Genomic DNA, 22,876 nt, shown 5'->3' with positions numbered 1-22,876 from the left:
ATTGTGGATCTATTGGAGATGGTAGCATTCTCTGACCCAAATTTTGGAGTAATAATATGAGTCTTTCAAGCTACTTTTGTTGTTGTTGCCTTTTTTTTTCCCCTAATACTATGCCAGTACTACATAGTTTTAGATGTAAACATGTATTTTTAGATTTATTTTTTTGTTGTGCTTTAATGTTATATACATCTGTCCCTTTACATAATATTTCTTACGGAAGTTCCTAATCTAAGAATGTGAAGCATTACGTGACTGTTGTCACGAAATGCCTACTTTTTATTTACTTGAAATTGCTAAATATTTTCTGAGACTTCATTATTTCCAGGGATATTGTATGTACTTACTACCACAGGCCTACACTTTTGTCTTCTCAATTCTCAATTAAAACAAGCATGAGCTTTGAGCTGGCTCTGCACTGAAAATGCTGATAATCCCAATGGAACAATCTATCTACCACATTTTGGGAGCACACCTTCCTTCTCAAGTTTCGCTGCAGTCTGCTTACCTGACAGTACTGGGAAAAAAATGTCCCTTTGGGGACATATGTGTAGCTTTCATAGAAAAAGGGCAAACTTTCAGTTTCAAATAAAATTGAGAGCAACGATGTTCAAACAGGACTAGAATAGGCTCTTGGGAACCTTAGACACCCTCTGGGAGACATTCTGGTCAGTCTTCTATGGATTTTATGGAATGTTTATTTCCAGATCAAGGCTGAAGACTTGACCTTTTTAAATATGCAAGGTGAAGGTAAAAATTACTTACAAACAATATTCACATTTGTGTATATGTATTTATCTAAGCATATGTTAGATATAATATACATACAGACCTGTATCTGTTAGGTGCAATGAAATATTTGGCTGGGGTTCCTGATATTAAATAAAGAAGTAGCTTGGAAGTCCTGGTTGTGTTGCAAAGAAACGTACATGCTCAGTATTTTCAGCCTATCCAGTCTCTGTGGTAAAGGATTCCTTTTCAGTGAATTAGAAATCATTTATCTCTAGGAAAGGTGCACTGAGGTGGATGTATAGGATATAGGACTTGACACACTCTGTGATGAGTGTGTATCATGTGTCCTAATCATGCTTCAGAAGGGCTTTTGCTGTGAAGCTCAGATAACACACCATCTCTATCTGCTGAAGGGTTGTTCTTTTTTCTTTTCCCCTGGAGTGGTCAATCACAGTGACATTAGGTATGATTTGGGCTTTATTTGCACCCTGTCTTGGCTCATCTGGCTCCAGGAATTACAAGACAATTTTAGAAATTAAAAAAAAATAAAATAAAAAATAAAAAAAATGTTCTTGCAGTGTCTTTTTGTAGCGTTTTGCTTTGCTAGAAAAAACATTCACCAGTGTCTCATAGCTATTTATTTGGCTTTAGCATTTACACAGATTGCAGGGTGCTGTCACAATTTTTAGTAACTTCAGCAGTCATTTCTAGAACAATAAAGCCAAATGACCCTTGATCAACACTTTTTGTAATTGTTTTCTTTTGCATATCCCATACTAACCAGCTACCAGATGTACATCAAACTGCTGTAGCTGGTTTTTGAGCTATACAATGCAAAAGTTTTGTATTTTATTTACTTTTATATAAAGAATATAACAATATGTAAAGATTTATGACTCTTTTAAATAGAATCTTTACAAACTCTGCTAGTATCTGGCCTAAATGTTCACTTGGATTTGTCAATTTATGTAGCAAGTTTGTATTTGAGAGATGGATAGAAATGACCGTATATCCTGAAGAATCCTGACATTTTCTGATAAACAGCCCAACCATTTTGTGTATGTTTATTAGAATTGTGACGTAAGCAGAAATGGCTGCCTAGAGCAACATATAAGTTGCAATTAGCTCTTTTGATGGATCTGATTTATTTATTTCAAACCCTCCTCTGCCTCTTTCTTCAGCCAGTTTGGGTGGGAGTTGGAGGGAAGGTATGACTTGTACTACCAACCTTTCCTCACTTAGGTCTTCAGGCCATCATAACTCTCCATTCAGTGCTACCTAGAACAAGCCTCTGCTGCATGAATTTCCAAGTAACAACTTAGAAAGTACAATGAAGCACAAAGAAAAACTGTTTAAATGAGGATTAATTAATGTTCTTCAATCCTCAGAGTTTTTGAGCAATATCAATCAACAAAACAGGCATCACAATATGCAAAACTTCAAATAAAAAAAATTACAAAACACGAGAAAGTCTGCAGTATCTGGAAACTCAAAGTAATGGTTTCTGCTATTTCTTATGCTTTCCTGAAAACAGTCAAATAAGATTTTGATAAAGATAATTTCTCTGTCCAGTGCTGTTCTAGACTAGACTTCAGTACTTCATGTTTTAAACACAAATGCATTTAATTGGAACTGCACATGATCATAAATTTGTCTATCTTCATGTTGGTTGATTATTTTCTGTCTTTTCAGTACTACTCCCCTTTTCTGCTTCAGACATCTTCAGTGTTCCTCTAGTTCCTGCCAGATTTCTGGGCGCTTAGAGCTCCTGGCCATTCTTAAGTCACTCAAGTGTCATTTGGTATCCTGTATATGTGTACTTTTTCCAATAATAGCCCTTGGTCTTTATCAGTTTGTTTTTAATATTGATTTTACACAGGCAGACTCCTATAGGATGTTTAAGTTAACTTAGTGGATGTAGACATTGCCATGCCCATTGAGGCCTGGCCAGTTTTCTTTGTATCTGCATCTCTGTTTATACTTCCTAGCTTGTATTCGTTTTAGCCCTGTGGCATTTAGTTAGTTATTTTTATTTTAATGTTTTTCAAATGCATTTTTCCTTTGGAGGAAAGTGATCATGTCCCACTTTCATAGAAAACAATAAGCCTTGTATGTCTGAAATCAGTCTTTCTTAGTAACTGCTAACAGCCTAAAATGTGATAAGATGTTTTTCTTCATCAGTGTTTTCAGGCTTAATGCTCTTTTGCATCTAAATGTTCAGAATCATTGGTATTCATGGTTATCAAGTTCAGCTGGCTAGCTTAAGACCATTCTTTTTGTCAGCTTACAAGGGTATATTTGGCTTGTCTTTACTAATCTTAAGTCCTATTTCTCTTCAAGTGACCATACATCATCATCTGTATCATATGTTCATGTTTTCTGGTGTTAGCGAAGTTATCTGCATATCTAAAAAGTTGCTGCAGGCTCATCCTAAAAACTCCCTCGCAGTCATAATGCTTTCCTAGAACCACTGTGTAAAGCTGTGGGGAACTATGTATCTCCATGCCGCAATCATTTATTAAGATGAATAAGGGCAAAGATGTCACTCAATATTAGTGCTCTGATATTTTGAATCAGAAACACTCCAATGTATCACTGTAATAATTTTATAAAAGGTTCCAAATTTTTTGTAATTCAGAGACCATTTCATACTATGCAATGATTACATTTATTCTTTAAATCCGCTGGGTTCTGCGATCCTGTGATCTTACTTCTTTTGTCTCATTTTAATTCACTCTCTCTCTCAAAAAAAATAAAATAAAATAAAAAGCATAATTGTGTTGTAACCTCTGTCTTAAACATTGTGAATATTTTTAAGTCAGTACCTCCTTGATTTTCAGCCTCTTCATTGGACTAAATGTTGAGTATGGAAAACTGCAAGCAAGGTAAGAGAGAAAGTTCCAGAAAAACATACAGGTTGCAGACAACAACAAAAAAGCTTTAAGCAGGTGAAAAATGGGCCTGTGATGTAGGCTCCCTTCACTGTTATGATACTTCTTGCCAAATGTAACAGGCTTATACTGACCAAGTTAGCCACAGCACAATAGCTCTTCTTGTTTAACCTTGCTTTAGCAGAGTGGATTGCCAGGCAGGTTGTAGGAGCTCAGCGCAATCTCTTGGGTAGTAGATGTCGATGATCCTTTCTTGAGTTGCACTTTGATGGAATGACGCATCTGAATCATCGAGAGGCAATCAGCTCTGGGGAAGATGCGTTCTGCAGCAGAGCGGGGGATCGGACAGGCAGGGCTCATTTTTCCGGCACCGAGCCCACTCGAGGGAAACGCCAGGACCTGGCAGCCCTTGCAAAGGAGGTGAACGAGTCTTTCGATGTTGTAGAACTCGAGGCTGGGAATGACAATGTCGAGTCCCTTAGGGTTAGGATCGGCGGGGCCAACAAGGCTAGCGTCCTGGTTGGGTTCTGTTATAGACCGCCAAACCAGGATGAGGAGACTGATGAGGAGTTCTACAGGCAGCTGACAGAAGTTGCGAAATCTTCAGCGCTTGTTCTCGTGGGGGACTTCAACTTCCCTGACATATCCTGGAAACACAACACATCCCAGAGAAAGCAGTCTAGGAGGTTTCTGGAGAGCGTGGAAGATAGCTTCCTGACACAGCTGGTTAGTGAGCCTACCAGGGGTGGCGCCCCGCTAGACCTTCTCTTCACAAACAGAGAAGGACTGGTGGAGGATGTGATTGTCAGGAGCTGTCTTGGGCAGAGTGACCACGAAATGGTGGAGTTCACTATTCTTGGCAAGGCCAGGAAGGGGACCAGTAAAACCACTGTATTGGACTTCAGGAGGGCTGACTTTGAGCTGCTCAGGACACTGGTTGGTAGAGTCCCTTGGGAGGTGGTTCTGAAGGGCAGAGGAGTCCAGGAAGGCTGGGCGCTCTTCAAGAGGGAAATCTTAATGGCGCAGGAGCAGTCTGTCCCCACGTGCCCAAAGACGAGCTGGTGGGGAAGAAGACTGGCCTGGCTGAACAGAGAATTGTGGCTTGAGCTTAGGAGAAAAAAGAGGGTTTATAATCTTTGGAAAAGTGGGCAGGCCACTAGGGAGGACTATAAGGATGTTGCGAGGCTGTGCAGGGACAAAATTAGAAAGGCCAAAGCTCATCTGGAGCTCAATCTGGCTACTGCCGTTAAAGATAACAAAAAATGTTTTTACAAATATATAATGCAGAACAGAGGACTAAGGAGAATCTCCAGCCTTTACTGGATGCAGGGAGGGGGGGAACTTAGTTATGAAAGATGAGGAAAAAATTCTATGATTCTGTGATTCTGTGATGGTTGGGTAAAAAAATAACAAACATGTTTAGTTAAAAACCTAGGTTTGTAATAATAGACCGAAGTTACAAAGATATATTTTAAATTAGGAGTTGTTTTAATAGTATACTTAACAGTATTGGATCTCCTTATCAGCTCCAATATCTTATCTAGCTTTTGAGTTTGTTCAATCTGACCTGCAATCTTCTGAGCACTGCAATTTTTCTGTTCGTATCTCTAAAGGAAATATCTAGAGCAAGCTGTTTGAGAGCATTATTTTCTCTTACTAGGTATTACATGGCTTGATCCTAGCTTTCTTTTTTGGATAATCCTTGTTCCCAGAGATTATACTGTTGGATATCATATAGTAATATCCTTCCTCATCTTTCCCAAGTTTCTTAAAAATATTTGTAGTGTCTTATCTTGATTTGATTACATTTTTGGCTCTAGCCTTTAGGGTACTTTCCTCTGCCTGCAACCTTCTTAAGGCAGAATGTCTTCACAACATGTGTTTTTAAATATTGTGTTACTTCTATCAAGGTTTACAATGTTTGTTACTATCTTTCATAAGGAGAGAGATGTTTTCATTGTCTATGGTGTACATGTAGGTGTGCATGGTTGAGTTAGGCACTGTAAACTCCAGTTACAGCCAGAGAGGACAAAAAAACACTTCAGGGTGTGTTTTATTTATTTTGGATGTCTACTTGGAGATTGATTTACTTCATCCTTAAGCTGTATTGCCTAGGAGACTAGTTGAAGCATCTACCACATAATGTCTGTTTTTAGATTATGTGTATGAGAAAAGATTAATCTGAAGATAGATTCAGTTCGGTGTGCAGCCTTCACTGGACAGCTTTTAGATTTAGGGTGACCCATTGCAAAAGTGCTTATTTTAGATTAGGTTTGACATTATCCTAGGAAATAGTGAAGTATATGAGCAAAGAACAAAAAATACTTTGACTCTGGAAAAGTACTAATAATTGTACTTTCTAAAATGCTGGAATATGAATTTTCTGAGAAAAACACATGGATGAGAAGACTAATTTCAGTGTGTTTGTGTTTAGAGAAAAGGATGTCTCTTCACAGAAGCCTGACATTTAAACCTGATCTGCCAGAGAACCAGACATAAATATGAAATCCATACGTCAATTCTGCATTTGTGTGAATTTATTTCTCTATATTGTGAATATTCACAGCTGCAAACTTTGTAATGATATTTACTGTGGCAGTAAAGTTTGCTTTTTATTAATTTTACCCTAAAAAAAGAGCCAGACAAACACAGGAAATCACTGGAATGCCTACTGAATTATAACTGTCTAAACCAGAAATCAAATAAACTAACCCAGGTGGAAGCACTATCTGGAATTAATGCTACATCTTTTTGCTGATCTTCATTGGATTTGCACAATTATGAATGATATATACCTGACAGTCTGATTCACAAACTTGCATGAGCCTTATGGTATTTGGTAAAATTATTTATTATTATTATTATTATTTATTATTTTTCATTTTTGATCAATGTTTTCTTTCTGATAAGTATTACTGTGGGAAAACAGTGATTACCATTCATTTCTCCTGGGTGATTTACAGACCTTATTCAAGCAAGAATGGCATAAGTTGATTCCTTTAGGCATCTCAGTGAGCTGTGTTTTTAATTTTTCATCTTCCTGGAACTGCAATATAACTTCCTAAAGACCAGGTGTCCCACTGACAGTAACTGCAACACGACAGCTAAAACTGAAGCCAACAGCTTGGCCAAATTATAATGCTACCCACAGTGTCTTGCTCACTCACTAGTAATTCCCAGATCTTGAATATCTATGAATAGTTTGTTTTAGGTAATAAGAAATATTAATCTCTAAATGAAACTCTGCGATGCAAATAGAATGTGCTGAATAAATATCAATTATTATTCATTAAAATGCAAATGTAGATAGGCACTTTAGAGACAGTTTAAGTGGTCAAAATAAATGAAATAAAAGAACACCAGTAATTAGACATTTATAACTTACATAATAATGTATTGCCGTGATTACTGGACACACACATTGTAGAGCTCTGTGTTTGTCCTTCAGCTTTATGCTGTAGCTTCACAACAATTTTTATGTCCAGAGAATATTTAAAGTATTCAGGCACCACAGCTTGTACTTAAATTTTATTGGATTTGTTTTAAAGATAATTTTTTCAATGGCAGTAAATTTTAGCTGTATGACTTGAATTAATTTTAATGAATTCTGTAGTTAAATCCCTGTACATTGTTTAAAAAGCCTACTCTGTTTCCAGGGTATAATGGATTGGAATATTTTAGTTTACCACTTAATGAGCATATGTTTTCCAGGTTTACATAGGTTTTATACTTTCAATTCTGCACAGAAAAACCATTAAACCCTGTACACACATGTCAATCAAAAAACAAGAAAAGTGACAATGAATTTATTTTAATTTATTTTATTTCTATTTTTTGTGTGCTTGATATCAAGGGCTCATTGAAGTACATGCTCATCTGAGGGGTGATATGCAGCAACTTGTTTTGGTTTTAAAGTGCTATCAGGACCAAACATGAATTGAACAGCAGTGACTACCAGGACTTCCATGAAATGGCTGCAATTGTAATATGTTTGAGGTTAAAATTTGCAGCAGTCTAACTGTAGGTCTATGATAATAAAGAGAAATAGCTCTTGTTATGGTCACAGTATTGTTAGGAGAATGCTTCATTAAGCTGTATCTGTGCGTATGCATGTACTTTGCTAATTAATGCTCAGTTTAGCCACATGTCAACATTTAACCCTTCATTATCTCTTTAGTTAGATGTTAAAAACATCAAGTAACGTAAAAATAGTTGTGGGTCATGTTAATCTGTTCAATCACTTGAATCTACAACGAAATGAGATCCAAATATAAATTATGGTGCCCCATTTAATATTTTTACTATTACACATTTTAAAACAATTTTTTTTTTTTAGCTATTATCAAGAACACAACATTTTATATTTGAAAAATAATTTTTTAGGGAGTTCAAGTGACTTTTTTTCATGGTCTATAGAAGAGCTTGTTTTGATCTTTCTCCTTGTGGAATGTTATTATGAAATTTAATCATGTAATATCCTTTTATAAGTAGTTTGAAATAAAATCTAGTAGGAATTAATTGATTTTTTTATATATTTTGGCTTACGGTAGCAACAAAATAGGAGATTATTTTAATGTCATTAGAATTAATTAACATATAGTTGGCAAATATAAATTATGGTCAAAATTCTTGATGCATTCCAAATTATGTTCAAATCGCAAAGCAATGAGTGTTAGTTTATGGAGGAAAATCTCCAATATATTTTTATTTTTATTTTTTATTTTTCCATTTGTGTCAATCCCTGCAGTAAAATGTGAAAGAATCATTAGGTAAAGTCCCACAGGAGCGTTTTTGCTCTTTCCTGGAGCCAGTGGCATCAAAATTGGATACAAAGCAGACTAGATAGTCATCTGAAATTTAATGATGTGAGGACATGAAAAGGTATTGAAATATTTCATATCTTCATTCTGTGTAAGTATAGCAAAGGCAGAGAAAAAGGAAAGTTTCATTAAAATGCTCTCAGTAAATGCTGTGACAGATGATTGCCTTTTTTATTTATCCATGTTGGCCCTTCGAGTAATTGGGATGGTGATGTTAGTAAATTTTCACACTGGTGTCCCTCAGTGTTTGCCCTTCTGCCTGTTCCAAATAATAATAATAATAAAGGGTAGCAGATCTCATTTTCATATGGGAAAGTACTTTATTCATTTTCTTTAAACAAGTAGGCAAAGGGTACAGTGTGCTGTAACTGATAGAAATGGAAATTCTTTATGGAGTGGCGAGGGTGAAATAATATCAGTATGAAGGCTAGAAATAGAATCTCCCCACTGTGCAAAGAACACAGAACATGCACAGACAAAATCTCATTTCTTTCAAGTTTGCTTCCACTAGCATTGTATCAGGACCTTGCAGGTCTTGTAACATGGTGTTCACTTTAATATTACCTTTTACTCATTCACATAACTTCCTACCCTTCTGCCCTGCTCCCTGTCATTTTCTCTCTGCTAAGATGAACAGATATCTCTACAAAGAATATTTGGTAATGGTTTAAAAAAATTGACTATTTTTTGTTTCAGCATCACTTAAAAATGCTTAGATATGGTATCAGTAACGTTTATACAAAAGCCTACTTGGGTCCAAGAAGCCACAGATTGTATAAATAAATCTGAAGAAATCCTTCCAATGCCATTATTCATTATTATTAATGAACACGTTTCTAATACTGTTATGCCCAAAAGAGGAAAAGGAAAAAGCATATTGTCAAAAATGCGCTTGCATATGTCTGGTCACATGTATGTTAGAAAAGTATAATTTCTGTCAAGAGGGCCTAGCTATCTGTAAATATGTTACCTGATCCAGTATGTTACTGAACAGAAGGTGAAAATTCTAGACGTTATAATCTAAGTCTGCATGTATTTAAGGGATCTACACAGAAAATACAGAATGTAAAAATGTATTTTCATGGTATTATTGGTATTAATAATTCCTGGTATTATTGGTACAAGTGTTGTGATCTAATGAAGTAATGTAATGAATACACTGGTCAGGGAATCATATGTAGTCAAAGTACATTTGTTAAACATTGTTTTTACCTCATGATCTTCTGAGTACTAGAATAGGAAACTAAGATACTTATATTATTCTAATATTCAGGTTTGTGTTTGCAAGTTGAGGGATTTGTGTTCTTGGCAATTAATTTCAGGTGTCTGTATGTTTGCTTCATACAATCTGTTGTGGATTCTTTTGTAAATGACACCAAATGTCAGCCTTTTACTGAATACGTGTTTCTTCTGAATTCTATTTGTGACACCACTATTTACTAGTGGAAGGTTCAGAACTACATTTTCTTTTTGAAAATTTAAAGCTTAGTTATTGGGTGAGTGGTTGGGAAGAACATCTACACCAACTGTCAGGTACATTAAATCATTGGAGTTGCATAAGACATGAGGGTTACATTTATGAGTCACAGGAATGCAAGTCTCTGCTTTTGTTAGGGATAATTTTCTTTAAATAATGCTCTCATGTGAGTCTTAATAGAATTTAGTGACCTTATGGCTGAAATCTAAAACATTTCTGCTTTGACCTTAGGAGGGAACAAGAGTCTGAATTTTTAATTGTTGATATTTATTTCACACTTATCAAATTTAAAAAAAAAAAAAAAAAGCCATAAACAGTTACTGAATAATGTGAACTGTTACTGAATCCTTAGATGTAAACTCACTAATTTTGAAATGTCAAGAATAGGCAACCCATCCTCTAGTGAAAACTGTTTTATATGGTAAGGGCTTGTGGGCATTTTATTATAATGTGGGTGAGAGGAGGACATTGTCAATTTGGTGGAAAAATCATTGAGAATATTTAAGTAGCCTTTATATCAGTAAGTATATAAGTATATACTGATATAAGTATATATCAGTAAGACTACTCTGAGGTTAATTTTCATTAAGATAAAACACACATCTCCTGTGTGTGTTTTATTGTCATTCATTGGGTAAGTATAATGAAACAGATGAACAAATGGTTCTTCAATACCTTAAAGAAAGAAGAAAAAAAAAAAGAACTATGAGGATGCAAAGGAAAAGCCAATTGCATCTTGTTACTGCAGTTCTTTTACAAAAGTCAGAATAAAATGACAATGTTAAATATTATATGTGGAATGATTTGTGTAGTAAGATCTAGATGATGTTAAAACCTAATAACAAAAAGTTTTGACTATATGTAAATTTTCTGACATTAATTTTTTTTTTCTTTTTTTTTTTTTTTAACAGCACAAACTAAAATAGAAGATCTCAAATTAGATTAGGTATAATCCTAACGCTGGATGCAAAAGCTTGAGTTTTCTCAATATAGCAAAGATGGATGCAACTAAGGAAAAAGTTGTCCTCATCATGGTCCTTCTTTTTAAGTTAACATGTTATGCTCTTCTGTGTTCAGAGAGAAAAAGAGAGAGGTTACATGAGCAATAAAGCTGAGGGTGTTCCTAAACTCTGGCAAAAGAAATGCAACTAGATCTCACCAGTAACATAGAGTAAATGGAGTAAAAGATAGTTATGAGTAAATGGAGTAAAAGATAGTACTTATAGTTATGTGTGTTTTTTTTTGTTTGTTTGTTTGTTTTTTGTTTTTTGTTTTTTTGTTTTTTTTTTCTGTTTAGCTGGCATATTTCTGGTAGCCAAGTGAACTTTGTCATTGTTTGAATGCAGAATCATTGTTCATTATTTGGTGGCAATGCTCCATACTTAGTATATTAAATTTATACCAATTGGTTGCCTGGCCCTGTTTATTTGTCTGCACTTTTTCTTTATTTTAATAAGCCTCTGTAAAGATTTAATCTTAATCATTTGGTGTAGTAATCACTGACAGGTAACAGACTGTTTAACTTTTCTATTTGCTAACATAGCTACAGACTGAAAATAGAAGTCTCTTTCAATGCATCTGGAAATGTATGGGCAAGGCTAAATCATGATTCAGAGAAATGTCCTCTTAAATTAGAACTTTGAGGTGGATATAAGTAATGTGATCAGATGGCATAAATAGAATAAAGGGAGGAAAAAAAGTCCAAAACAGATGCCTGGCAGCAGTCTTTCACACGCACAAAAAATGTGTAGAATGACCTTCCAGACATGATAAAGCTATGCAGAATTTAACATTGGGCCATTCAGGGAAATTAGCATCCAGGGTCATGTGTGGCAAAGTAAGCTTGGAAATGCAGGGAGAGTCATTAAAATAAACTTATTGTCATCTGCTCTTGTAAATATTAATACTGAATTTACTGCCTGCTGTACGTAGTTTAGATCATCACAACACACCATCCCTCTCCTTAGTGAATCATCAGAGCAACTTGTATGGGCAACTTGTTTAATTTTTACCTTTTGACCTTTTATCTGCTTATTTACAGCTTTCTTATAAATTCACTGCAAAGGGGTTGTCTGTCCAGATTTTATGACTGTAGTGGAATCATGTCATTCGTGAAGTTCCTCGGCAGCAGAGAATGAATCCTGTAGCAGAAAGGTATGTTTAGCTTCTTTTATTTACAAATTTTTAGACCTGGAGGAATTCCATGTAGAATACTAGATGGTCTCTCTCGTAACAAGTTTTGGATACTTCCTACAGAAAACTTAAAACTTTTTTTTTTTTTTAATCAGTAGTAGTTATTTTTTCTTAACAAAGTTTACGAATAGAGTTACAGTATTCTACATAAGGTATGTAAGTCTAGCCTTACAGGTAGACTAAGAAAGCTGACAGGATTCTGAAGAGGATAACAGTAAACTGCAGTTTGTCTAAATTAAATGTTGAGAGTTTTAGTTTTATATTTTTGTTCCAGTTATAAATATGTCTGAGTAAATAAGACTGTTCCCTAGACAATAATAGCTAACTGGCTGTTGTGCACTTAGGTTATCTCAAGTCAAAAATTGATTGTGAGTCTGCACAGTTTGTCAGAAGTGAATCTGTCTCAGAGAAATTGCCTTTGACTAAAAAAGTAATTATGGCAGCAGAAGAATGTTGTTCTGTTTTTTCAGAGTCACCATCTCTGGAGGTCTTTAAAAGACATTTAGATGTTGAACTTAGAGGTTTAGTGGAGGACTGTTAGTGTTAGGTCAGAGGTTGGACTCGATGATCTTGAGGTCTCTTCCAACCTAGAAATTCTGTGATTCTGTGATTCTTTTCTTCAGCGACGTATGTGTATATGTAGTTTGAGCATAAATCAGTTTGAGTATAAATCATTTTCAACCAAGGTTGAAAAGATTCATTTCTAATCAGGAGATGAAAAATTATTTTCTCTAAAATAGCACGATTTTTTTTTTTTGCCACTTTATGGTCTTTCAGGACAAAGCCAAGAGTTTTTTGTGGAGCCAGTGTTTTAACAGAGTCAGTAGTCTTCCTAAGGTAACACTTTTTAATGACTGATATTTCAGTAAGCAAAAACCAGTTCAAGTCATTTTTATGTACTCAGTTTAATTCATTTGGTTTTCTACCATACATGGCAGATCTAGCCTCATGATAACTTGGACACTTTATTTTCATAATCAGAGGGTTATAAGCAGTTAAAATTACTCTAAGTTTATTGGGTTTCATATAAGAATTATTGGACAAAATCCTATGAAAATTATAAAAATGATGGCAAAAAAAGTCTCATGGAAGACAGATATGGCATAATTGTCTGAAAACTACTAAAAAAAAATCCTATCAAGCATCTTTAAAACTGTTATTATACAAGTGTAAAAAATCTGCAATGCATATGATAGTGTAGCTGTTGCATTATTGACAGTTGGTTGTCCTAACAGACAGATGTGTTGTCATTCAAAATTTATACCAGTAAAACCTGTAAATTATTCCAAGCACTAAGATACTTTTTTATTTTCCTACATAAATCAAACTTTCTCCATACTGTTATGAATATTCTAAAACCCTTTTTTTTTTTTTTTTCATTATTATTTTTTATTTTGGAAATAAGCAATAAAAACTCCAAATAAAATGTTAATGATAATGATGGCATGTTAGCAATGGAAGATGAAATGAAACCAGAATGTTCAAGTATCATGAGAAAAGGGAGGGAGTAGTAGTCTTTTTGATTGCTATATTGTATAAAAATAATTGGTTTATTATCATAATTACACGTTCTTTTTCATGATAGCAAGGTCAAACTAAATAATGTAGAGGGATGTCAGTTTACAGATTCTGGCAGGTATTAATTGAGGAAATGAGAGTTTGGTGGTGCTGAAAAGAGACAGGTGAACAGCAAACCCAGAGGACCTTCCCTGTATTTCATATTCTTTACCATCTGTGATGAGACTTCCTAATTCAGCCATGGACTGGTAAAGGACAGAAGGCTGCATCTACTTCTGCTTTTCCATTTCATTTCAATATAGTAGTACAATGGAGCACATATATTTAAATTTTATATTAAAATTTTAGCTTTTTTAACAGAAACATTATTCTCTGAGATCAAGCTCATGTGAGTGTTTACATTTTGAAATACCGAATGCTGCATTATGCATTCTAACAAGTATTCTAATAAATTTTCCTTAATGAAAGTCATTAGTGATTTAAGCAAAAGAGTTATGGCTGTTTCTCCCCTTTATTCCAGAAATCTTTAATGCTAAGAGCAATAATATATTTTGACCTGTTGAGTAGTAAAAAATAAATATTTAAAAAGGTTTAACTTCCTCACAGTAAAACGGGAGAGTATAAAATGAACTTCTAAACTTCTAAACCCAATAGATGCTTAACCTGACTGAAGTAATAAATGTTTAAAAGCATTTTGATTATTCCATACTAACAGAGAAAATAAAGTGTTAAATGTATTGAAAGAACTATGTTCAATTATAAGTGTTGTTATTTTATGCAGTCTCATGTAGTGTAACAGAATATGAAGTATAAAGCCAACATTTTACCATATGAATAAATATGATAATTTTTTGTTTGGTTTCTGTTGCTGTTAGAAAATATTTCCTCCTAAGTTCTCCAACTACTCATTTTGCTTTATCTTATTAAAATCTACACATGCTAGGTAAATTTATTGGATATAGGTATAAAATGACTTCAAGGTTACAAATTTGAGCATTCAGTGTGTGTGTCAAATTACAGAAGCAATGAATTTTTCTTCAGTATAGTTGGCTGAACTGTTTTATCTAAAGCTTCATATTTATATGTCAGCTTGATGGACGTATGGAACTTGAAAACATCATCTGAACATTTGGCAAATGTAAATGCAAGTTTAAAAAATCTCAGAATGGAAACCAGTTTTGGCTAACAAGATGAAGTTCTGGATTATTTACTGACTCTCTGTCTTCTACTAATATCTCAGAGTGAAGACAGTGCAGTGAGAGAGCACCATGGCTGGTGTAGGGTGCCATGGGTATCTTGTACCACTTCCAAACTGAACGACAGTCTTATCCCTGAAAAGATGAAGCAGTGTTTACTGGAGGAGACCTTGTTTTGATAAAATAAATTGGACCTGTTTTACAGTGATTGTAGCACATACAGTTTTCCTGTAATATAAGATTCAATTTTTTCCTTTGTGTTGCAGAGCGCAATGTCTTGAATTGAGTATGAACAGTACCACATTTATGAAACTGTTCATGTGGTTATATTAAATATTTGGTCTTTATATTAAATATTTGGTCTTTGTCACTGAATTTTTGTTGTAGTTTTTATCCTCTGGGTAGTGGCGTAATAAAAAATAAAGAAAAATATATATTTTTTCAGACCACCCATACAAAAGTTTAAAAATGACTGACATAATAGCTGGATATTTCTGTTAATACAGAATGTGTCAGTGCTTAGTTAAAATTTTGTCACTTACTTAAACAGATTTACATTCTGAATTGTCAAAAATACAGCATTTGGGTTCTGGTTGGTAATTAACCCCTACCACCTCCTCTACCTTCTCCCATCTTTGGGCAGGAGAGGTTTTCTAGAGGAGTGGTCTGGTCTGTCTTTTGTCATCTTTAATTGCATTTAATTATATGCCTGTTATGTACATGTGTGTTTATATGTGTGTAGCCACTGCAGTGGTTTTGGCTCCAGTTTTCAGTTCAGGAAGATGGCATTACAGAATTATACCTACACAGCTGCCATAACTAGTTGGGTTGGTTTTACTTTGTTTGTAGGAGTTTCTCAGAAAGTTTGTAGGAGTTCTCAGAAAGGAGAGAAGAGGAAATAGGATTTGGGGGATTTGTTGTTAAATTACTTTATTTTGCTTTTTCCCAGTTTGTCTAATTTATTCCCTGTGAGCCTATGGCACTTGGTGTTGCTCTTGCTCAGAATGGCATGACTTTTGGCAACTGGCTACATCACTTTTAACTTCAGATCTCTGAAGTGAGTAGTATCTCTATTTGTTACCTGCCAAGCAGCTAACACTGCTCTCCATGTTCTCAGTGAAGAAGAGTATCCGTTAATCAGTGTAATCTGTTACTGGCCTTCTCCCATCGGTCCTGTGCCTTCACCCTGCTGGTTTTTACTACCACTTTACACCTGCCTTTCAGGCTTCTGTACCTGCAAGCCAGCACCATGGGAACTGGGAGCCCCCTCAGCTATCTACACATCGTATTATTTTTCACTAGCTGTGAGGAAGAAATATATAGTGATACAGTGACATCTTGATGAGATGCATTTAATGGATGGCCAAGCTGTCAGATATTTGAAAGAGATGTAGGAGGAATGTTTCTTGCCAGTCTGAATAAGTATTAGGAAACTGGGATTGGCAGTAAGTGTTGGGTTTCTGAGCTTCTCGGGGTGGCAGCTGCTGGCCTTCAAGAACTCTACAACCTGAAATTAAATTGTGGTATGGTTGTGCTTGTAAAAATGTCAATATTTTCCCATTGTGTTGGTGACAAATTTTAGTTCTTCTTGTAAAATGTTCCCTATTTAACCACTGGCACATATCTGTTTATAGGAATGAAATATTTAATATTTCAGAAAGAAAGGAAAAAATATTTCTCCAACAGCTGGAAGGAATAGACAGCTGTGTCCAAACACTTTGGTATTGCTAATTCAGTTATTGAAATAAGATGACAAGTCAAATTAAAACTTAAAAAAGCTGTGTGATAATTTCATTTTCTTTTTATTGGTGTGACATGTCTGTGTTATGGAGCTCCACTGAATCTTTACTCTGTGTATATTTTCTTGGAGGAAGGGAACACACTGAGCTGAGTCACATTTCCTTCGTCCTCAAAATCCTTCACAAGCAATGCAATTAAACAGCTCGGAAAAAGGGGGATGGTAGTAAAAACTGTTTTAGGAAGCTGTTCCAAAAGCTTCAAAGGATGTTTCTTAGGCATTTAGTGTGGTGACATAAAAAGGTCACACAGAAAACTCAAAATATTATTAAATGTGTACAGATATTGTGATATGTGTGCTAATCATATGCCACTCTTTAAGCATGTAAGAACTTCCCCTGTATACATGGCCTACTTTGAGTAGGAGGGGAACTTTTAGGATAAATCCTGTAAGATGATAGCTAATACCTGAAATTTGGCACCAAAACCTTTACAGCCCATTAATCCAAGCTGCAATATCCTTCTGATGCTTCTAAGAGTGATTTTTCTGTTTTTTAATAATTGCCTTAGCTTAGCTCCACTGTTAGAAATGGTTCAAAAAGATCTCAATGGGAATGATTTTCACTAAAAGGAGAAGGGTCTTAATGAAGCTGACAGAAAGCCTGGAATAGTGTTGTTACTGTCAGATACCGGAAAGAATTATAACAAGATATTCCCAGATAATTTATTTATTTATTTACATAACTAGGACATTATTATTGCTGTTATAAAAACAGGACTTTGGGAACAAGGAAAATCAAAATTATTCTCCTTTTGCTTCCTTCATCTGTACATTTAAGATTTCAGTTTTCTAATACATGACAGCCTGCTCCACAGGGACAGGAGCTTCCACACAGCTGGTGCTAGTGGTGCAGCAACCAGCAATTTGGAATTGCCTTTTCAGTGATGATGGCTAATGGTGAATAAATTGGTGCTTCTCTTTACTCTCTATCTTACTCTTTATTGTATGCATGCTATTTAAAGAGCATGGTCTCATGCTGACATAATAGGTGGCTGAACTATTTTTCCTGTTTTATGATGGATATATTGTAAAGTATCCAGGCTGCTGAAAAATAAAACAATTCAGGAATTGTTTCCAAGAATTTGTTACATTCTTACAGACTTTTTAATTAATTAGTTGAAATATTTATTTTAACTGGATTAGTTAATGTAAAACATGGTAAAATAAATTCATAACTTCTTTCCTAAGTCAAAAGTTTAGATCAAGAATGATTTCTGATTCGTTATATTTGCAGCACTTTCTATGTTTTGAATAATATTTTCCATTATGAAGCGACTCCTCAGAAATAAAGTAAAATGAGAAAAGCTTAAAGGCAAGTTATGCCATTAGTGAGTGATGATACTTCTTCCTGGCAGTTCAGTCAGCTTTAATAATACACGGTTTAAGTGATTTATTACCTTACAATGCTGAAATAATATCTACTAATACAAATGTTTCCATTAAAAAGAAAGTGAACTTATTAAATGGAAAAGACAATGTTTTATTAATTTTTCTTCCTGGTTTTATATATTTTTGCCCTGCAGCTCTAGTGCAGCTGCTATAAGTGCAAATGCAAATACCAATGTGCTTAATAGGGTAATTAAAGACAGTGAAGAAAAGTTATGTAATGAATACTTGCTAAATGTAAATCATATTCAACCCATTCCAAAACTGTGGAATTGTCTCCTAAGGATGGAAATATATCACATATCACTTCTCAAATTGTTCTTTTCTAAAACTGAATGGGGAAAGAATGGCCCTTCCTTAATTCTACATATTATTGATTCTTTCTGCTCATTTTACACATGTAAGAGAATTTAATATTTTTTCCCCATTATTAAACCATCTTCCCTATATATTTAAAAAACAATGTACTGAAATGCTGTCTGGCAGCTACATTATCAGGAAGACCATTATACAGATGCAGCTTTCAGAAAAGTTGCTTTGTCTTCAGATTATGTACAGCTCTGTACAGCTTTGTACAGAGTATATCTGAATGTAGCTGAGGGCAGAGCAAAGGACATAGTACATTGTATTGTTTAGGGAGAGAACCCAAAACTGCATGTTTAATATGCCCAGAAATCTGAGACTAGTTAATTAAAGATTTTACTTTCCAGATCTGCAAGCTTTTGAAACTGGACATTATTATTCCTTTTTAAAACTAATGTGCAATAATCTAGGACAGCTTCTCAGAATTTTCCAAAGGTAAAATTTGGGCTGCTTGCTAGAATTGTTTTCATTTCATAACAAAGTACAAAATTCAAGTGTAATCACTATAGTGATAAGGCTATAAATGCTGATAAAAAATTCCATATATATTTGAAAGGTGATTTCCTAATTTTAAAGAATGAAGCATAAGTGGGTTTTGCTATTGAGAGAAATGTGTATGACAGCACAATTTCATGTGTATTTCAAGTGAATTAAATAAAAGTTTGGAGATAGTGTTTAAACTATGTTTAAAATTCTGTACAATATGTAATCTTATTTTAGTAGATTAGCTGAAAGTTTTGAAAGGTGTGCCCTGAGGGTATATGACACTTTATCTTACCACATCATTTCAAGTTGGATTTGGCAGTTGCACTCCTGAACTACCAATGTTGGTATGCACAGTCTTTTTCCTCTTCCGAATTCTCAATCCTATCTTTTTTATTTTTTTGTGCATCTTTCTTTCTTTTTAAATTATTATTACTTTATTTTAAGTTTTTATTTTCCAATCCTTTAAATTCTAACAATTTATTTCCCCTCCTTGCCATCACGTGCCCTTTTGGATGCAGTGTTGGGAACATGGAGGCAGCTGCTCCAGGTGCACTTTGTAGTGAGAGCAGCAATCGCCAGGAATGTCTATGCTTGGCTGTTGTAGCAATGCTTATGCTGGCAGGATGGCACCTGCCTAATTAATCTGACAGACAGGGTAACACATGATTGGTGTAAAGAAATCTTTGATCAGTGCTCTCCAATTACTCTCTCTGCTGGGAATTGTGTGACTTGCGATTTTTAAACCTTTATTATATTTCTGAGAAGTCTTTTCTTACTTTGAGTAGGTCAAGAGGTGTCTCTGGTGCTAGACACTCTCTACTTGCTAAACTTCATGCTGTTCTAGCGTGAAAGAATATCAGTATAGTCCTTTTTTAGTGAATTTGTCAGTTGTTTATTTTAATTTTTTCCTTTTCCAGAGCTAATGTTTTTTAGTTCACCACTCCACAAATATAATATCCAGGTAAAATAACCCCAAAATCATCACCCAAAGAGTCACACCAAGTAATGTTTTTGATTGTGGAATAAATAGATTAAATTAGTTAAAAATGAGAGAATAATGATCAATTAAGATACGGTCTTTCAATGGAAATTATTAAATTATATTGAGCATTTCTCCCATAAACTATATGTATAAGGCTTTTTTTTTTTTTTTTTTTTTTTTTTTTTTAAATAGCAAAGCATTCTAAACATATTAAAGAAACATTCCAAAAGCCATCTTTTCATTTTTATGGAACCCTCAGTCATTTTATTTTGTCATTCCATAGGAAAAGTAGGAATTTTGGAAAAATAGGGTTTTCTTTTTCATTTGGAGACTGACTGGAGACTGGTGGGAGGGTTCAAATGACTGATAGTTGTTGTTTGCTTGCTTGTTATTGTTTGCTTATTTTTTTATAATATTGATGCATTTCTCACTCTGTTACTTTTCAGCTGCATTACTTACCTACCTAATGCAAAATTTTATTTATTTTTTTTCTTTTGCTCTTCATTCACATTCATGATAAAAAAAAAATACAACAACATAGTTTTCTTCTTCCTTTCCTTTCCTTTCCTTTCCTTTCCTTTCCTTTCCTTTCCTTTCCTTTCCTTTCCTTTCCTTTCCTTTCCTTTCCTTTCCTTTCCTTTCCTTTCCTTTCCTTTCCTTTCCTTTCCTTTCCTTTCCTTTCCTTTCCTTTCCTTTCCTTTCCTTTCCTTTCCTTTCCTTTCCTTTCCTTTCCTTTCCTTTCCTTTCCTTTCCTTTCCTTTCCTTTCCTTTCCTTTCCTTTCCTTTCCTTTCCTTTCCTTTCCTTTCCTTTCCTTTCCTTTTCTTAAGATTCTTCTTCTGTCAATAAATTCCTTATAGTGTCTCAGATATTTCTGTATATCTTGCACAGAGCTTTTAGTTTGGAAGTATTTTTTGCTTGCCCAACCTTATTTATCAAAGTGGTTCCTCCTTTACAAACTAATTACTAGTTAACATGTTAAATGAATCTTAAGTGATGCAGTTCACTGTCCCCATCTGACAATTTTGATAGGTTAACTTATTTTCCTCTACGTTTCTCTTCTGGAATTTGGCTCAGTGGTTCTTCATGGCTGGAACCAAACTTGTTTTGAAAATTTGTTACAAAAAATATAATTGCTGATGTATAAAAAACTGTTCTCATAGAAGACTGAAAGATATTTCAGTTCTATTAGTAGTGATTCACAAAGAAGTGATAAAGATGAGTAAGGCTTTGATCAGACACTTGATGAAGTCCCCTGTGAAATTCTAAGTTTAGCCCTCCACATTAGCATGTGTGAAGAAAAATCCATTAAATGGATCAAAAAAACTATTATTGGTCATACGTCAAAAAGAAATACCTGGGAATGTTACTGTATTGTGGAGTTTCTCTTGAAACACAAAAATATCTGTGTTTGCTAAAGCAGGATTGTTTCAATGCTGCTAAATTTCAAAACACACGCGGCTAAGCTTCAAAATCAATGCCCATGAAATTTGCAGTTGATAACATTTTTTTTTAGAGTGGCAGAACAGAGTAGCCCCAGGAATAATCTGCACTGGCTGAAAATATGGATTTTATGTAGACAATGTATGACTTGATCTAACCAAAGTCAAAATGATGAATCTAGGAACAAGAAGTGCAGACCATGTTTTCAGAAAGATCCTGTATTCTTGACTGGTGAAAGCACTGACTCTAAAGCAGACTTAGGGAATCAGAGCAGACAAATGAGCTCTCAGTCTGATCAAGATTAGTTCAGTCTCTGGCTGTGAAATAGTGCAGGAAAGACTAGAAGTCAGCTTTTAGTAGAAATGTTGAGAGCTGTGTTCTTTAATCTGTGAAATCAATACTGGAACGATGCATGGTGATTGATGTTGAGAGTTTAAAAGGGTGCAGAAGAGCACAAGGTGTAGAAAAGGTCATATGAACAATGCTTGAGGAAACTTTCCAAAAAATCTGTATATTTCATCAACAACAATCATATTATTATAGGGTGTAAGATGCGTAAATCACTTCAGAAGATAAAATGAATATTGTGTGCAAAAAATGTTCTGTTAAAGTACATGTATTTCTGCAAGGTGCACACTAGAGAATGGATCATATTTAATGATTTGGAAATACTTCTTCAGTGAGTTTTAAGGTTTTGAAATAACCCAGCAAACCCTTCTGGAACTCTGAACCCTAGTAACCTGTGAAAATCCGGGGGACTGATATCTTGCATGTAGTCAGAGATAGGGACATGTTTTAGTGGGTGATATTAGTAGTAGGGTGATAGTTGGACCAGATGATCTTGGTCTCTTCCAAACTTAATGATTTTATGATTCTATGATTCAGATGCTGTGTAGAGAAAAAAGTAAGCAACGCTGAAGTTCCAATTCTGTCATTTTGTAGATTTGGGGTGTTCAATTTTTATTTAAATACTACTATTGTCTTTTGATACAGTGATATATTTTTTTTTCATAAAAGTTATAAATCAGATTTGATTGCCATGAGTGGTCCATCACTGACAAATATCTTGCAGTTATACACTTAGGCTATCAGATAGAACCTAAGGTATAGCAGTAGAGACTTCAGTTAAAATAGTTAAAATTGCTGCCTTGATGGATGCATGCATACATATATGTAGCCAAGCTCCCAGTTCTTGAATCTGCGTTTCAGCCTGGCTTCAGAGCATGTTTGTTTGGTCGTGGCACCCACATTTACAGGGCTGCTGGATCATGGAAGCATGGAGAGGGAATAGTAGAGCCTGGACCTATTTTCATTTTATTTGTTCTAACTAATATTTGAAGGTACCATGGATAGAAGGATGGATAGCAAACAAGCTGTTTTGGTAGAGTTATGTTTCTCTTAACAGGTTGTACAGTCTCTTCTGTTCTTGGCCTACCAAGCTGTCTATATTTGTATTTCAAACTGTAAGCATAGAAAAGGTTCAAGATACTGGAAACTTGCATGTTTATGATCAAAGGTTTGTAAACATTTCCCAGTCCAGACAGATGACTGGCTGAAAAGGAAGCTTATGAGAAACATTAAGAACTGGAAGTAGAG

General features: G+C 34.7%; 1 protein-coding gene across 1 annotated transcript in view; it reads left to right on the top strand.

Annotated features, from left to right (window-relative positions):
• THSD7A (thrombospondin type 1 domain containing 7A) overlaps positions 1-22,876 on the top strand; it is a 281,816-nt gene that overhangs the window by 27,433 nt on the left and 231,507 nt on the right. Inside the window, exon 2 of the mRNA XM_068674047.1 lies at positions 11,959-12,071. The gene's annotated coding sequence lies outside the window, so the exon portion shown is untranslated. The remainder of the gene's footprint in view (positions 1-11,958; positions 12,072-22,876) is intronic.

The sequence above is a fragment of the Anas acuta genome, chromosome 2 (assembly GCF_963932015.1).
Source record: "Anas acuta chromosome 2, bAnaAcu1.1, whole genome shotgun sequence".
Lineage (NCBI taxonomy): Eukaryota > Metazoa > Chordata > Aves > Anseriformes > Anatidae > Anas > Anas acuta.
The sequence above is the reverse complement of the archived record's forward strand: the minus strand, read 5'-3'. Positions and strand labels throughout refer to the sequence as shown.